The sequence below is a fragment of the Argopecten irradians genome, chromosome 13, assembly GCF_041381155.1.
Source record: "Argopecten irradians isolate NY chromosome 13, Ai_NY, whole genome shotgun sequence".
NCBI classification, from domain to species: Eukaryota; Metazoa; Mollusca; class Bivalvia; order Pectinida; family Pectinidae; genus Argopecten; species Argopecten irradians.
In genome coordinates this window covers 2,215,471-2,232,350 of record NC_091146.1, presented here as the reverse complement: position 1 = coordinate 2,232,350, position 16,880 = coordinate 2,215,471, and the positions used below count along the sequence as shown (strand labels likewise).

The following is a 16,880-nucleotide window of genomic DNA, read 5'->3' as shown; positions in this document are numbered from 1 at the left end:
AGACTACACATAGACTTGTGTTATAAGACTACACATAGACTTGTGTTATAAGACTACACATAGACTTGTGTTATAAGACTACACATAGACTTGTGTTATAAGACTACACATAGACTTGTGTTATAAGACTACACATAGACTTGTGTTATAAGACTACACATAGACTTGTGTTATAAGACTACACATAGACTTGTGTTATATGACTACACATAGACTTGTGTTATAAGACTACACATAGACTTGTGTTATAAGACTACACATAGACTTGTGTTATAAGACTACACATAGACTTGTGTTATAAGACTACACATAGACTTGTGTTATAAGACTACACATAGACTTGTGTTATAAGACTACACATATACTTGTGTTATAAAACCTCACATAGACTTGTGTTATAAGACTACACATAGACTTGTGTTATAAGACTACACATAGACTTGTGTTATAAGACTACACATAGACTTGTGTTATATGACTACACATATACTTGTGTTATAAGACCTCACATAGACTTGTTATAAGACTACACATAGACTTGTGTTATAAGACGACACATAGACTTGTGTTATAAGACTACACATAGACTTGTGTTATAAGACTACACATAGACTTGTGTTGTAAGACTACACATAGACTTGTGTTATAAGACCAAACATAGACTTGTGTTATAAGACCAAACATAGACTTGTGTTATAAGACTACACATAGACTTGTGTTATAAGACTAATACATAGACTTGTGTTATGAGACTACACATAGACTTGTGTTATAAGACGACACATAGACTTGTGTTATAAGACTATACATAGACTTGTGTTATAAGACTGTACATAGACTTGTGTTATGAGACTACACATAGACTTGTGTTATAAGACTACACATAGACTTGTGTTATAAGACTACACATAGACTTGTGTTATAAGACTACACATAGACTTGTGTTATAAGACGACACATAGACTTGTGTTATAAGACTACACATAGACTTGTGTTATAAGACTATACATAGACTTGTGTTATAAGACTACACATAGACTTGTGTTATAAGACTACACATAGACTTGTGTTATAAGACGACACATAGACTTGTGTTATAAGACTATACATAGACTTGTGTTATAAGACTATACATAGACTTGTGTTATAAGACTACACATAGACTTGTGTTATAAGACTATACATAGACTTGTGTTATAAGACGATACATAGACTTGTGTTATAAGACTACACATAGACCTGTGTTATAAGACTACACATAGACTTGTGTTATAAGACTACACATAGACTTGTGTTATAAGACTACACATAGACTTGTGTTATAAGACTACACATAGACTTGTGTTATAAGACTACACATAGACTTGTGTTATAAGACTACACATAGACTTGTGTTATAAGACTACACATAGACTTGTGTTATAAGACTACACATTAGTCTTCTTTCACAATGTATAACTACGCACAAGGCAGTTAACTATTTGCGATGCAATAAGAGAAAATAGCACATTTTAATTGAATTAATGATTTGTTTTCTTTTATCAGAGGAAGTGAAAAACGAGCCTGAACAGACCATGGCTTCCAGAAATAGGTTGGAAGAGATTAAAGGGGATCTCAAATGTAGCATTTGTAAGGAATTATTCAATGACCCAAGGATTTTAAGTTGTGGTCATACATTCTGTTTGGAATGTATCAGGAAAGCTTACGAAACCTCCATTCTTAGTTACAGACAATGTCCATTGTGTAAGGAAACCTATATCGTGTATAATAATAATGTACGGAATCTGCGGAAAAACTTCACAGTGAACAATATCATCGACACTGTGAGATCTACAAACCTTCGGTGTGCAGTTTGCCAAGGTGGCGAGGAAACATTGATATGTTTAAAGTGTAAATTGAGTTTGTGTCGACATTGCTCGCGGAGGGACACGATTAGGTGTAATCACCAGACACTGCGTAGGGACGAGCTAGATTCCCGCCCATTTCTACGTGACGTCATACAGCGCAGCAAATCTAAACAAACATGTCCGTCCCATCCTGACAATGATGTCGGATTTTTCTGCCACACGTGTAACCGTGTGATGTGCACTACATGTCAGCTCCTAGACCATCCTCACCACGTCACCACGGAACTGAAGGACGCGGTGAGAAAACTTCGCGCCAAAAACATACCTAGACTGCTGGCTAAAAAGGCGCGTGCATTTGACATATCTACACAATGCCTTACTAGAGGAATCTGCGCGTGTCAGACTGTCGATCAAACAGACATACGGAGGTACCACTCATATAGAAGGGACTGTTCCGAGTTACAAAGGGACATGCTACATTTGTTTCAGTTTGGCAGCGATAAAACAATCATGGATGTGTTTTATGAACACAAGAACCGCATTGATGAAATACTTGACGCCAAGACATATACTGGCTGTTGTCATTTACTCGGCATGGTCTACACTGTGATCATGTTCCAGATAGCAATAGCTTGTTTGGTACTATTTACACTGTTTTCTGCGATTTTCGATCTGATGACTTTAGTACATGATCTGAATGCATTCCGTTTGGATCACGAATTGTTTACAATGACTGAAATCACTAACATTTTCCTCCTGATCATCAAATTACTAATAATACTGCAGTTTTTATCAAAACTCCTCATTTCAAAATCGAAAAGACGGACGACATATGGAAGAATTCTTCATATTTTGTGCAGAACAAAAATTTGGCATTCGAGTAGTCATGAATGTGAATAAGGTTTTAGACACTCTTTTTAACTACTGCGCGTGCTTTTGTAAAATAGAATCCGCACAAACAAGGAGTCCTTACATGCTAAAGACACAAATAAATAAAGTGTCATTCATATTTGGTGACAGAAATATATCCCGAATTTGCATATTACAGAGTTAGCTCACTTGTGGGTAGGTATTGATTGTGACGTCATGTGTTTGCAAGCATAACGTCATACGTTTCGGAGAAAACGACGTGAATTGCGCTCACAAAATAATGACGTAACAATCGATACCTACCCGCAAGGGAGCTAACTCTGTAATATGCAAAGATGGAATACCGAACCCTGTGGATATGCAAAACTAACATGTGCATTTCGCGTATTTGCCAAGATGTATACGCAACACACCAATCTACGACTCGGCAGTAATCCACAGTAGTACCTATGACACAAATAAACATAGTGACATGGGTATTTGGTGACAGAAATGTAGGTTAGACCTGATACACACACGTGTACTTTTTAACAACTTAGTATTCCTAAGGTGTGATATACTTGCATACAAAATATCACTAGTTTAAACAGGGTCTAAAACCTTAATCAGTATGGCGACATCGAGACTAAATTGTTTGTGATTGACTCAGCGGCAACTGTTTGATTGTTGTGCTCCGTTGTATATCATGATCTATGTGGCATAGAAACTATACTGATCTAAAGCGAATGATTGTACAATATTTTTATTGGAGTTATTCCCCTTGATTTCCGGAAGTTTATAATGATTCTTTTTTTTAGGTTATCTGACCCGAAGGGTCAGGATGACCTATAGTCGTCATGTTTCGTCCGTCGTCGTCCGCCGTGCGCCGTGCGTTAACTTTTCACATTTCGAACTTCTTCTCAAGTTCTGCCAGTGCGATTTAGCTGAATCTTACATGAAATGATCCTGACATGGTCCCGACAAAGTGTTGTTATTTTTCGGGTCGATCTGAAATCCAAGATGGCCGCCACAGCCGCCATCTTGAAAACACATTTTGAACTTCTTCTCAAGTTCTACCGGTGCGATTTGGCTGAAACTTGCATGAAATGATCCTGACATGGTCCCGACAAAGTGTTGTTATTTTTCGGGTCGATCTGAAATCCAAGATGGCCGCCACAACCGCCATCTTGAAAACACATTTTGAACTTCTTCTCAAGGTCTACCGGTGCGATTTGGCTGAAACTTGCATGAAATGATCCTGACATGGTCCCGACAAAGTGTTGTTATTTTTCGGGTCGATCCGAAATCCAAGATGGCCGCCACAGCCGCCATCTTGAAAACACATTTTGAACTTCTTCTCAAGTTCTACCGGTGCGATTTGGCTGAAACTTGCATGAAATGATCCTGACATGGTCCCGACGAAGTGTTGTTATTTTTCGGGTCGATCCGAAATCCAAGATGGCCGCCACAGCCGCCATCTTGAAAACACATTTTGAACTTCTTCTCAAGTTCTACCGGTGCGATTTGGCTGAAACTTGCATGAAATGATCCTGACATGGTCTCGACGAAGTGTTGTTATTTTTCGGGTCGATCCGAAATCCAAGATGGCCGCCACAGCCGCCATCTTGAAAACACATTTTGAACTTCTTCTCAAGTTCTACCGGTGCGATTTGGTTGAAATTTGCATGAAATGATCCTGACATGGTCCCGACAAAGTGTTGTTATTTTTCGGGTCGATCCTTCTCAAGTTCTACCGGTGCGATTTGGTTGAAACTTGCATGAAATGATCCTGACATGGTCCCGACAAAGTGTTGTTATTTTTCGGGTCGATCCGAAATCCAAGATGGCCGCCACAGCCGCCATCTTGAAAACACATTTTGAACTTCTTCTCAAGTTCTACCAGTGCGATTTGGCTGAAACTTGCATGAAATGATCCTGACATGGTCCCGACAAAGTGTTGTTATTTTTCGGGTCGATCCGAAATCCAAGATGGCCGCCACAGCCGCCATCTTGAAAACACATTTTGAACTTCTTCTCAAGTTCTACCGGTGCGATTTGGCTGAAACTTGCATGAAATGATCCTGACATGGTCCCGACAAAGTGTTGTTACATCTCTGGTTGATCCAAAATCGAAGATGGCTACCATGACACTATATCTAATTAATTTCCTATATGTCAAGGCCCTTGGGCCTCTTGTTTGAAATAAAATTTGTTGAAAGAAATTGAAAATGATCCTGACATGGTCTTGACAAAGTGACACCGTATATGATTAATTTTACTATTGCCAAGGTAGTCAGATGACCGTTAAGGCCCTTTGGGTCTCTTGTTTAATTAATGAGCAGGTCTGGAATATTGCAAATAGTTTCTAATTTTACAGTTATATATAGGGAAGATATATTGGCAATGAGAGGTTGGTTACTGTTGCAATAAATAACAAAGTTAATTATTGTATGTATATATATTGTTACATTAACGAATAACAGAAAGGAGAAACCAGCAGCTAAATTCAAAACACAATTTAATTATATATACAATATTATACAGAGATGGTTTACAATGTCTAAAGTAATTGGTGGTGGTACAAGAGTAGTACGATGATTTAAAGTGTTACTTATCTGTATGCGAATGTCCTGGTATAATCCTTGGTCCTTCCAGGTTTCAAATTAACAATAATCACCAATCCACAAGGAAATTGAATGTCCACCGATGATTTGTAAAGTTCCAGGCAATATGAATAAATCCACACAAAGTGTTGTAATAATCCACAGATAAAGTCACAATAGCTCTCCCAATAGAATCTTATATGGCGCTGTACAATTCTTGATATGTCTTATTACAGGTCTCATTACAGTTCTGATTAGCCTTGGACAGCTGGAGTATATATAGCTAAACCTTAATTCAAGAATATTGGAGAACCTTCTACTTCTAGAAATATCTAACTAAAAACAGTAAACAAGTAAACACACATAACTTTCTGGAAATAGATCATTCTAGATCTCTACTTAAAATCAACATGTTTACAAACATATTTGTTTATACATGATTATATTCTAGAAAGTTCTATAACCTAAATCAATGATATGACCTTCATAGGATGTATTGATAAAAAAAGCTATAGGAGTTATCTCCCTTATCTCATAACTACATGTATTTAGTGTTCATACATAACACACCCCTCCTTAAAGAAAAGAAAGTTTTCTTGAAAAGGAAACTTTCTTCAAATATTAAGTCATATTTAAATCCTTGATAAAGCATCTGCTAGAATATTGTCTTTCCCTTTGATATGTTTGATGTCAAGATTGTATTCTTGCAAAGTCAAACTCCACCTGAGAATGCTTTGGTTTTTGTTTTTCATTTTCCCAATGAATGTCAAAGGGTTGTGGTCGGTAAAGACCAACACAGGCACAACTGTAGTGCAGAGATACACATAAAATTGGTTCAAGGCCAAAATCAACGCCAAACATTCTTTCTCAATGGTGGAATAATTTCTCTGGTGTTTGTCAAACTTTTTCGAGAAATAACAAATTGGATGGTCAATTTGTTCAGAACCTTCTTGCATCAAAACAGCACCAACACCTACATCACTGGCGTCAACAAACAGTTTAAACTGTTTATTAAAATCTGGAGCAGTCAGAACTGGTGAGTTTGATAGTATGGCTTTCAATTTCTCAAATGCAGACTTACATTCGTCTGACCAAACAAATTTGACATTTTTCTTTAACAAAGCAGTAAGTGGAGCTGCTATAACAGAGAAATTTTGACAAAATTTTCTGTAGTATCCAGCCATACCAAGAAATATCATCAGCTCTCTCTTGCCTCCAGGAGTTGGAAAATCTATAATTGATTCTACTTTGGCCTGAACAGGTTTACCCTGCCCCTGTCCTACAACATGGCCTAAAAATTCAACAGTTGCATGACAAAATTCACATTTCAATAAGTTTACAGTCAATTTCATGGTAGTGAGTCTTTCGAAGAATTCACGAATCCCGCGTAGATGGTCTTCCCACGTGTCGTGGTAGTTGATGACGTCATCGATGTATCCACCACAGCCTTCCAGGTCTGATATCACGCTGTTAAGAAGACGTTGAAATGTTGCCGGGGCATTCTTCATACCAAACGGCATAACTTTGTACTGGTACAAACCTTGTGAGGTTACAAATGCCGACACTTCTTTAGCTCTTTCTGTTAATGGCACCTGCCAATACCCTTTCAATAGGTCAAACTTGCTTACGTACTTGGCTTTGCCAACTTTGTCAATACACGAGTCAATCCTTGGAATTGGATAAGAGTCTGTTTTACTGACAGAGTTTACTTTTCTGAAGTCAGTACAGAACCGGTATGTCTTGTCTGGCTTTGGTACCAGAACACATGGAGAGCTCCATTCACTTTTGCTTGGTTCAATAATATCATTGTCCAACATGTATTGAATTTCTTTCTTTAAATGTTCTTCTTTCAAAGGATTGACACGGTAAGGATGTTGCTTGACAGGTGGCGCATCGCCTACATCCACGTCATGATAGATAGCATCTGTTTTGCCTGGTGTATCCGGAAACAAATGTTTATACTCAAGTATCAAATCTTTAAGTTCATTGCGTTCTTTTTCCGATAGATGACATAGTTTCTTGTCCAAGTTCGCGAGCACATCTGAGTTCCGTAACTTAAGACCACAGTCTAAACCTACATCTTGTACACCACCATCTAAGTCTAATTTACAAATATCAGCTGTACTTTCACTTTGTGATGGTACAGAGGCCAAAGTAGCAATAGGTTGAGAGGTCTTGCTCTCTTCTCTATCTACATATTTCTTAAGCATATTAACATGACATAATTGAGTTTTCTTGCGCCTCCCTGGAGTTTGTACAATGTAGTTAACACCATCAACCTTTTTCTCAACAATATAAGGTCCAAAATATCTAGCTTGCAAAGGCTGACCCGGTATTGGTAATAGAGCCAAAATTTTGTCACCTGGATCAAAACTTCTTGCACGGGCATCTTTATCATACCATGTTTTCATTTTGGTTTGAGTAACGGCCAAATTTTCTTTTGCCAGTTCACATGCCCTTGTCAACCTTTGCTTAAAGTTAGACACATACTCTAAGAGATTCACTTTAGAATCTTCGTCCAAAATTTTGTCTTTCAAAATTTTCAAAGGACCACGTACAGTATGTCCAAACACAAGTTCAAAGGGACTAAAGCCAAGAGATTCTTGTACAGATTCTCTAACGCCAAACAACAACATGTGTATACCTTCGTCCCAATCTCTTTTGTTTTCAAAACAATAAGATCTCATCATATTCTTCAATGTCTGATGAAAACGTTCTAAAGCACCCTGAGACTCTGGATGATAAGCACTAGACTTATACTGCTTGATCTGGAGCTGGTACATGACTTGTTGAAAAATACCAGACATGAAATTTGAACCTTGGTCCGATTGGACAGCTTTTGGAAAACCAACCAATGTAAAGAATTTAACCAAAGCCTTGACTATGTTAGGGGCTTTAATATTTCTGAGTGGAATGGCTTCAGGAAAGCGTGTGGAAGCACACATAATAGTTAAAAGATACTCATTCCCAGACTTAGTTTTGGGTAGAGGACCTACACAGTCTATAATGACTCTACTAAATGGTTCCTCAAATGCTGGAATGGGGTGCAAAGGTGCAACAGGGATTTTCTGATTAGGTTTCCCTACCACCTGACAAGTATGACAAGACCTACAAAAATCCGCCACATCCCGTTTCAACTTGGGCCAAAAGAAGTGATCTAAGATACTGTTATAAGTCTTGGTCACACCTAAATGCCCTGCCATAGGTACGTCATGAGACAAACTCAGAATACCTTGCCTATACCTCGGTGGGACAACTATTTGATTAACAACCTTCCAGTCTTCCTCGGGAGACACATCAGGGGGGCGCCACTTGCGCATCAACACACCTGACTGACGGAAGTAACAAACCGGGACTTTCTCAGCCTCTTCCTCACTCAAAGCCCGATTACACAATAAGGAGATTTCAGGATCTTTCTCCTGTTCTACTATAAGCTCCTCTCTAGACAAAGATGATTTACTCATCATGTCAGACAAAGAAGTACCCTTGTTAGGAACAACTCTATCACTATCAAAGTCTACAGGATTGCTCAAAAGATCACACTTGCTCCCGACATCCTCTATATCATGAGCCAAGAAAGTGTCACCTAACCCTGGACTATAATGATCCTCAACTACTGCAACATCAGAAACCTTCTTACTCATTGAACGAGTTACAGCACAAGAAGGGAAAATACCAGGAAATTCCTGTTGAATAGTCTCAGCATCATCTGTTTTATCTGGAATACTGGACACTAAGGGATCTAACTTTCTCTCCAGCCAAGTCATTGCCTAAAATGAGCGACACGCCCTCTATGGGAAGTTCCGGTCTAACACCAATGGTGACAGGCCCAGTTACTAAGTCTGACTTTAAATAAACACAATGGAGAGGCACATTAACAAAACCTAACTCTACACCTTGAAGCAAAACACTACTACCAGATGAGGTCTCCTCAGACAAAGGCACTACGCCATCTAATATTAAAGAATGAGAAGCCCCAGTATCTCTCAAAATCTTCACAGGTTTCAAGTTGGTGATATCACTAGTAAGTGAAACAAAACCTTCAGAAATGAAGGGAGAGTACTTCTCCAAGACACTATCAGACTCTGAGCTCTTAATCTCAACAGACACTTTAGAATCTTCCACAATATCACTAAGTTTCTGACTAGGCTTTGACATAGCTAACACAGAAGGAACTGACTGTTTACGCCTTTGCTCCTTACGCTGGAGAGAATAACATTCAGACATAGTATGCCCTACTTTCTTGCAGTAATTACAAACAGGACCAGAAGGAGACCCCACACCTGCCCTGTGATCTGTTTTAGAATCAGACTTAGTCTTATCACCTAATTTAGGTTTGTCGTTAGAAGGGCCACTAAAGGTTGGGTTCCTAGGCTGACCAAATTTACTAGTACCTGTGGTACTATTTTTGTCTTGAGAACTGTTTTTAACAAATGAGCCTTTGTGGGTGAGAGCGTAATCATCAGCCATTGTAGCTGCTTCACTAAGTGTTTCAACTTTTCTCTCATCTAAATGAGTTTTTATGTTTGTGTGGACACAACGTTTTAAACTCCTCTATCAACAATAATTGCCTCAATTTACCGAAATCCTCATCAATTTCTTTAGAATCACACCACCTATTAAATAATTGTTCCTTTTCTCTGGCAAATTCTACATGAGTTTGTTCATCTCTCTTTCTCGAGTTTCGAAATTTCTGGCGGTAAGCCCCAGGAACTAACTCATAAGCTTTCAAAATAGGCTTTCTTGACTACTTGGTAATTTGAAATCTCATCTACAGATAAAGAAGAATAAATGTCTCTAGCTTTACCAATCAGGACACTCTGGAGAAGCATTGTAAGCTTATCTTCAGGCCATTTCATACTGTCAGCTATTTTCTCAAAATGCAGAAAATACTTGTCAACTTCTTTCTCTTGAAAAGGAGGAACTAACCTAATATTTCTACTGACATCAAAACCTCTGTTTCCTTGTAAACCCCTAAAAGTTGGATTACTTGAACCGTCTTGAGAAGCTAGCTCTAATTCTTTAATTCTAAGTTCTGTTTCAGCTTGAATTTTCTGCTTCTCTAGTTCTAACATCTGATCTCTCTCGATCTCTTTTTCTTTTAATTTTCTTTCAATTTCTTTTTCTCTTAACTCCTTTTCTATTTCTCTTTCTCTCATTTCTTTCTCAATTTGTTTCATTTTCATTTCATGTTCAAGTTCCATTTGTCTAATTTGGATTTCTGAAGTGACTGTTTCCTCTATACTATCTAATGCACTAGAGTCAAATTTGCCATTGTCAACAAAATATCTTATAATTACATTCCTAATTTCAGCTTTCCTCAAATTAGTTTTGATAGTAAGGCCTAAATGTTTACCCAATAACAGTAAATCCTTCTTACTAACTTGCAAAAGAACTTCCAGGGATGGCGCTTTAACAAACTGTTCTACCTGCATAGTAGTCATATTTATCTAGCTGTTGGTTTCAAATGTAAACTCAAAGTTTGTACACAAATTTTGAAAATTTCTTAATTAATTTTTCAAAGTTAGATTCCACAAATAAAATATCGATCCCGGACGAGCCCCCAATTCTGTTACATTAACGAATAACAGAAAGGAGAAACCAGCAGCTAAATTCAAAACACAATTTAATTATATATACAATATTATACAGAGATGGTTTACAATGTCTAAAGTAATTGGTGGTGGTACAAGAGTAGTACGATGATTTAAAGTGTTACTTATCTGTATGCGAATGTCCTGGTATAATCCTTGATCCTTCCAGGTTTCAAATTCACAATTATCACAAATCCACAAGGAAATTGAATGTCCACCGATGATTTGTAAAGTTCCAAGCAATATGAATAAATCCACACAAAGTGTTGTAATAATCCACAGATAAAGTCACAATAGCTCTCCCAATAGAATCTTATATGGCGCTGTACAATTCTTGATATGTCTTATTACAGGTCTCATTACAGTTCTGATTAGCCTTGGACAGCTGGAGTATATATAGCTAAACCGTAATTCAAGAATATTGGAGAACCTTCTACTTCTAGAAATATCTAACTAAAAACAGTAAACAAGTAAACACACATAACTTTCTGGAAATAGATCATTCTAGATCTCTACTTAAAATCAACATGTTTACAAACATATTTGTTTATACATGATTATATTCTAGAAAGTTCTATAACCTAAATCAATGATATGACCTTCATAGGATGTATTGATAAAAAAAAGCTATAGGAGTTATCTCCCTTATCTCATAACTACATGTATTTAGTGTCATACATAACAATATCAAGAATAATTCACCAATCCTTACATATATAGTTTAGCTAGACTGTCAACAATATTATATACTAGGCTGGGTTATAACCGGAACAAGGACGTTAAGCCCCATAAATCAATCAACAAATTTAATAGTGTAAATTGGTCTTGACAAAGTGACACCGTATATGATTAATTTTACTATTGCCAAGGTAGTCAGATGACCGTTAAGGCCCTTTGGGTCTCTTGTTTAATTAATGAGCAGGTCTGGAATATTGCAAATAGTTTCTAATTTTACAGTTATATATAGGGAAGATATATTGGCAATGAGAGGTTGGTTACTGTTGCAATAAATAAATAGTTAATTATTGAAATTATGTATACCAAGAATAATCCACCAATCCTTACATATATAGTTTAGCTAGACTGTCAACAATTTTATATACTAGGCTGGGTTATAGCCGGAACAAGGACGTTAAGCCCCATCAATCAATAAATCAATCAATCAACAAATTAAATAGTGTAAGGCACAGTGTTAGTGTTTCTGGCCCAAACAATTTAGAACCCTCATTATATATAGTAAACTGCGAAATTGCCTCCCTTGATATCCCCATCAAACCCCCTCCCCACTTAGTGTCCTAGGCTCAGTTATAACCGGAACAAGGACGTTAATTAAGCCCCATCAATCCAATCAACAAGGAGCATGAAGTATGAGGCGAATTTCTGCTTCAGCAAGATTCTGTCAGTGACAAAGCTGAATAAGTTTGGGTCAAGCTGAGGAAGTTGGGGTTCCACTGTTGCTGTCACCATGGGGTATACGTTACAGGGTACTGCAGTACAGGGTGACGTGCTAACGAGTACAGGGTATCGGGATGTCAGTTCGATACCTGGTGTTCAGTAACACAGGGCGACGTGTTCCTTGAACAATGAGACAAGGTTTGCCAAAGCACTTGGTGCCGCGGTAAAAGGGTGACTCGGTCATAGGTGTTGTGATACTGTGTACTTTGTACAAGATTAACTGACTGCCATGGTGAAGCAGCCTCGATAAAGGTTGTTCAAGGTGATTCAGTTGTTGTATTTACCAGGTGTAAGTGGACTAGCCATTTATTTGTATATATTGTCGGCAGTATTTAGTTTGTTGTGTTTAACAGTGCCTGGGTCCAAGATAGAACTTGGTAACGGACTGTACTACAGCAGCGGGCATCTATATGGAATGCCATAACTGTCTCGAATGGTTCAGTTATACTTATGAATTTGTGTTTTCTTTATATTATGTATATGGTTTTATCATTTTTATACTTACTTAAAAAGTAAGGAATGTGAAGAAAATAAGCATTTTATAATTATTTATGAAGTCTCCATGTATGCCATAATTTGCTTTTGTAAAGTCCGTTCAAACAAACGTTCCTTGCACCTACTATAGATACTAGTGGATATCTAAGCATTAAACTATCTTCCTATGACATCTATGGTCTATATACAATTTAGATGCCAGAGCTTTGCAGACAATCTTAATAAAATGATTGTCTACAAAGCTCTGGCATCTACTGTATATAGACCATAGATAGTTTAATGCTTATATTTACATTACCAACTCATTTTGGGGTCTCTGCATTAACATTGTTTAAGCTAGACCAGGAAAACCGTTTATTAACGACGATTTAATCCACAAGATGGAACAGCCATTTTGACGGTGATCAGTTGACGTCACCACGTCAACATTAATTAGTGACTTCAGAATGGTCACGTTTTGGGTGTCAGTTATACCGCCATATACTTCACTTTGCCTTGGTTAGATTATATAGTAGACGGTACAAGTAAACGTAAACATAATGACATAGTGATGTAGTGACAGGAATGTGTTGCGAACCATGTGGGCATAACATGTACATTTGTTTTTCGGATATTTTTTAAAATAAAAGCTACACAACAATTTACGAATCAAAATTAATACTTAATGTTAACCCATACACACTTTTATCATTTTACTTATGTAAACGTATCCTTAATGTAAGAACTGATATACATATAGGCATACTAAATCATACTTGTTTAAACAGGGTTTTAAATTATCAAAAAGGCTTGTTGATAATCTTGACCTGTGACGTAACACATCGGCGTTAAAGTTAATATCGTATCATATAATCTTGTGAGACGACTTTGTACCTGTTACACCTTTCAAGGCATTGTTTAAGGAAACAACAGAAGCGAATTTTCTTGGCAGGTTCGTATTCATTTTAAACTATTTCTCTTGCTTTGTCATCATTATAGAAGGAATCATTTTATGCAGACAATAGGTTCCGTAATTCCAAAAATTGTTAAACTACAAATACGCGATTAAAAACTAAAGAATAAATATATCAACTTGAAGATTTCTATTTTGCTTTATCAAAAAGCTTTGTTAAACTTGTTGCACTGTTACTAAATCATTTTAAAATATTCACAGTCATAGAAATATTTACTAATTTTGTTTGAAAACCAGTTAAAATAAGTCTTTACCTGATAAACATCAATGAAATATATGAAGGTATGTGGAATTCTGATTGCGGTTATCATTATAGGTCAAAGTTCAGCACGCGCGAGATTCACGAGCTCAAGTTCGAGTGTAATATTGACTTCACAGATTAATTGTTATTTGCATATACGACGTTTTACAACTTCCGGTTTATCACGCGAATATGTTCTACACGTGCAGGCTGTCTTGCCGGTAATACAGAGAAATCTTTCCCTCACCGGGAGGTTAGATATCTCTTTCCGATGGGGTAGAATAATAGAATATTACATGGGTCTGTAAAGTGGACAGAGATATCTCAACCCTCGTGAAAGATTTTGGCCGTCAATCCTCGCCAAGTCTCGGGTTGACCGGTCAAAATCTTTCACTCGGGTTGAGATATCCCTGTCCACTTCACAGACCCATGTAAGATTATTTTTCTCCCATATTTAGTAGAAAAAATGATGAGATTCCATTTGGTTTCAAGCTTTTTCATCGCGCGATTATCGCAGGAACGTCGTTATGCGTCAAAATTGATGACGTCATCTACAATGAGCGGCGCAGTAACACCGCATATATTGATGACGTCACGTTATTGTCTAGCGCGTGCGAGCTGTCTTACACCCCCCTGTGTAAGATAGAGTTATCTTTTCTCTAGCAACCGCGGGATACCCCTGTGAAGTATGGGAGAAACTGTTTTCTCTGGTATGGTCTTAACATACATTTTTATTATCAATAGAAGTAGCCTAATGGATAAGGCGTTTTATCTATAATTACATGTTTGGGGGTTCGATGAGGGCCGTTGATACATTTGCTGTCTTTTTTAACCTTTTTTGTTATTTGAAGTCTGAAATGTTAGTAAAAAAACTATTATTACATAATATATACACCTTGTACATAAATATGGTGTAGAGATATCGATCACAATATATTCATCAAAACGATATGAATCGTAAATAAATTACTTTAAATGCCACAATGCTGTTCCGTTTATTAATATGTAATACATGACTTGAAAAAAACCCTTAATTGTATCTGCTTTTAGAGAACCATAGACGGCAGGTAAAATGAAATAATGAATTTTTGGTGTATTATTTTAACGTCCTCTTAACAGCCAGAGTCATTGTAAGGACGAGCTAAGTTGGTTGGTGAAGGAATGCCGGAGTAATAACGGTCACCATTAGGGCGTTGTATTAACAGTTACCATTAGAGCGTAGTAGTAACAGTTACAGTCACCATTAGAGCGTAGTAGTTACATAGTTACAGTCACCATTAGAGCGTAGTAGTTACAGTCACCATTAGAGCGTAGTAGTTACATAGTTACAGTCACCATTAGAGCGTAGTAGTTACATAGTTACAGTCACCATTAGAGCGTAGTAGTTACAGTCACCATTAGAGCGTAGTAGTTACAGTCACCATTAGAGCGTAGTAGTAACAGTCACCATTAGAGCGTAGTAGTTAACAGTCACCATTAGAGCGTAGTAGTTACAGTCACCATTAGAGCGTAGTAGTTACAGTCACCATTAGAGCGTAGTAGTTACAGTCACCATTAGAGCGTAGTAGTTACAGTTACCATTAGAGCGTAGTAGTAACAGTCACCATTAGAGCGTAGTAGTTACAGTCACCATTAGAGCGTAGTAGTTACAGTCACCATTAGAGCGTAGTAGTAACAGTCACCATTAGAGCGTAGTAGTAACAGTCACCATTAGAGCGTAGTAGTAACAGTCACCATTAGAGCGTAGTAGTAACAGTCACCATTAGAGCGTAGTAGTAACAGTCACCATTAGAGCGTAGTAGTTACAGTCACCATTAGAGCGTAGTAGTTACATAGTTACAGTCACCATTAGAGCGTAGTAGTTACAGTCACCATTAGAGCGTAGTAGTAACAGTCACCATTAGAGCGTAGTAGTTACAGTCACCATTAGAGCGTAGTAGTTACAGTTACCATTAGAGCGTAGTAGTAACAGTTACCATTAGAGCGTAGTAGTTACATAGTTACAGTCACCATTAGAGCGTAGTAGTTACATAGTTACAGTCACCATTAGAGCGTAGTAGTTACATAGTTACAGTTACCATTAGAGCGTAGTAGTTACAGTCACCATTAGAGCGTAGTAGTTACAGTCACCATTAGAGCGTAGTAGTTACAGTCACCATTAGAGCGTAGTAGTTACAGTTACCATTGGAGCGTAGTAGTTACATAGTTACCGTCACCATTAGAGCGTAGTAGTTACATAGTTACAGTCACCATTAGAGCGTAGTAGTTACAGTCACCATTAGAGCGTAGTAGTTACAGTCACCATTAGAGCGTAGTAGTAACAGTCACCATTAGAGCGTAGTAGTTACATAGTTACAGTCACCATTAGAGCGTAGTAGTTACATAGTTACAGTCACCATTAGAGCGTAGTAGTTACATAGTTACAGTCACCATTAGAGCGTAGTAGTTACATAGTTACAGTCACCATTAGAGCGTAGTAGTTACAGTCACCATTAGAGCGTAGTAGTTACAGTCACCATTAGAGCGTAGTAGTAACAGTCACCATTAGAGCGTAGTAGTTACATAGTTACAGTCACCATTAGAGCGTAGTAGTTACATAGTTACCGTCACCATTAGAGTAGTAGTTACATAGTTACAGTCACCATTAGAGCGTAGTAGTTACAGTCACCATTAGAGCGTAGTAGTTACAGTTACCATTAGAGCGTAGTAGTTACAGTCACCATTAGAGCGTAGTAGTTACATAGTTACAGTCACCATTAGAGCGTAGTAGTTACATAGTTACAGTCACCATTAGAGCGTAGTAGTTTACATAGTTACAGTCACCATTAGAGCGTAGTAGTTACA

At 37.5% G+C, this 16,880-nt stretch overlaps 1 long non-coding RNA gene across 1 annotated transcript in view; it reads left to right on the top strand.

Moving 5' to 3' along the window:
- The first annotated feature begins 11,697 nt into the window (after positions 1–11,697).
- LOC138305486 (uncharacterized) overlaps positions 11,698–16,880 on the top strand; it is a 43,207-nt gene continuing 38,024 nt past the window's right edge. Inside the window, exon 1 of the long non-coding RNA XR_011205707.1 lies at positions 11,698–13,774. This is a non-coding gene — a long non-coding RNA (uncharacterized lncRNA). The remainder of the gene's footprint in view (positions 13,775–16,880) is intronic.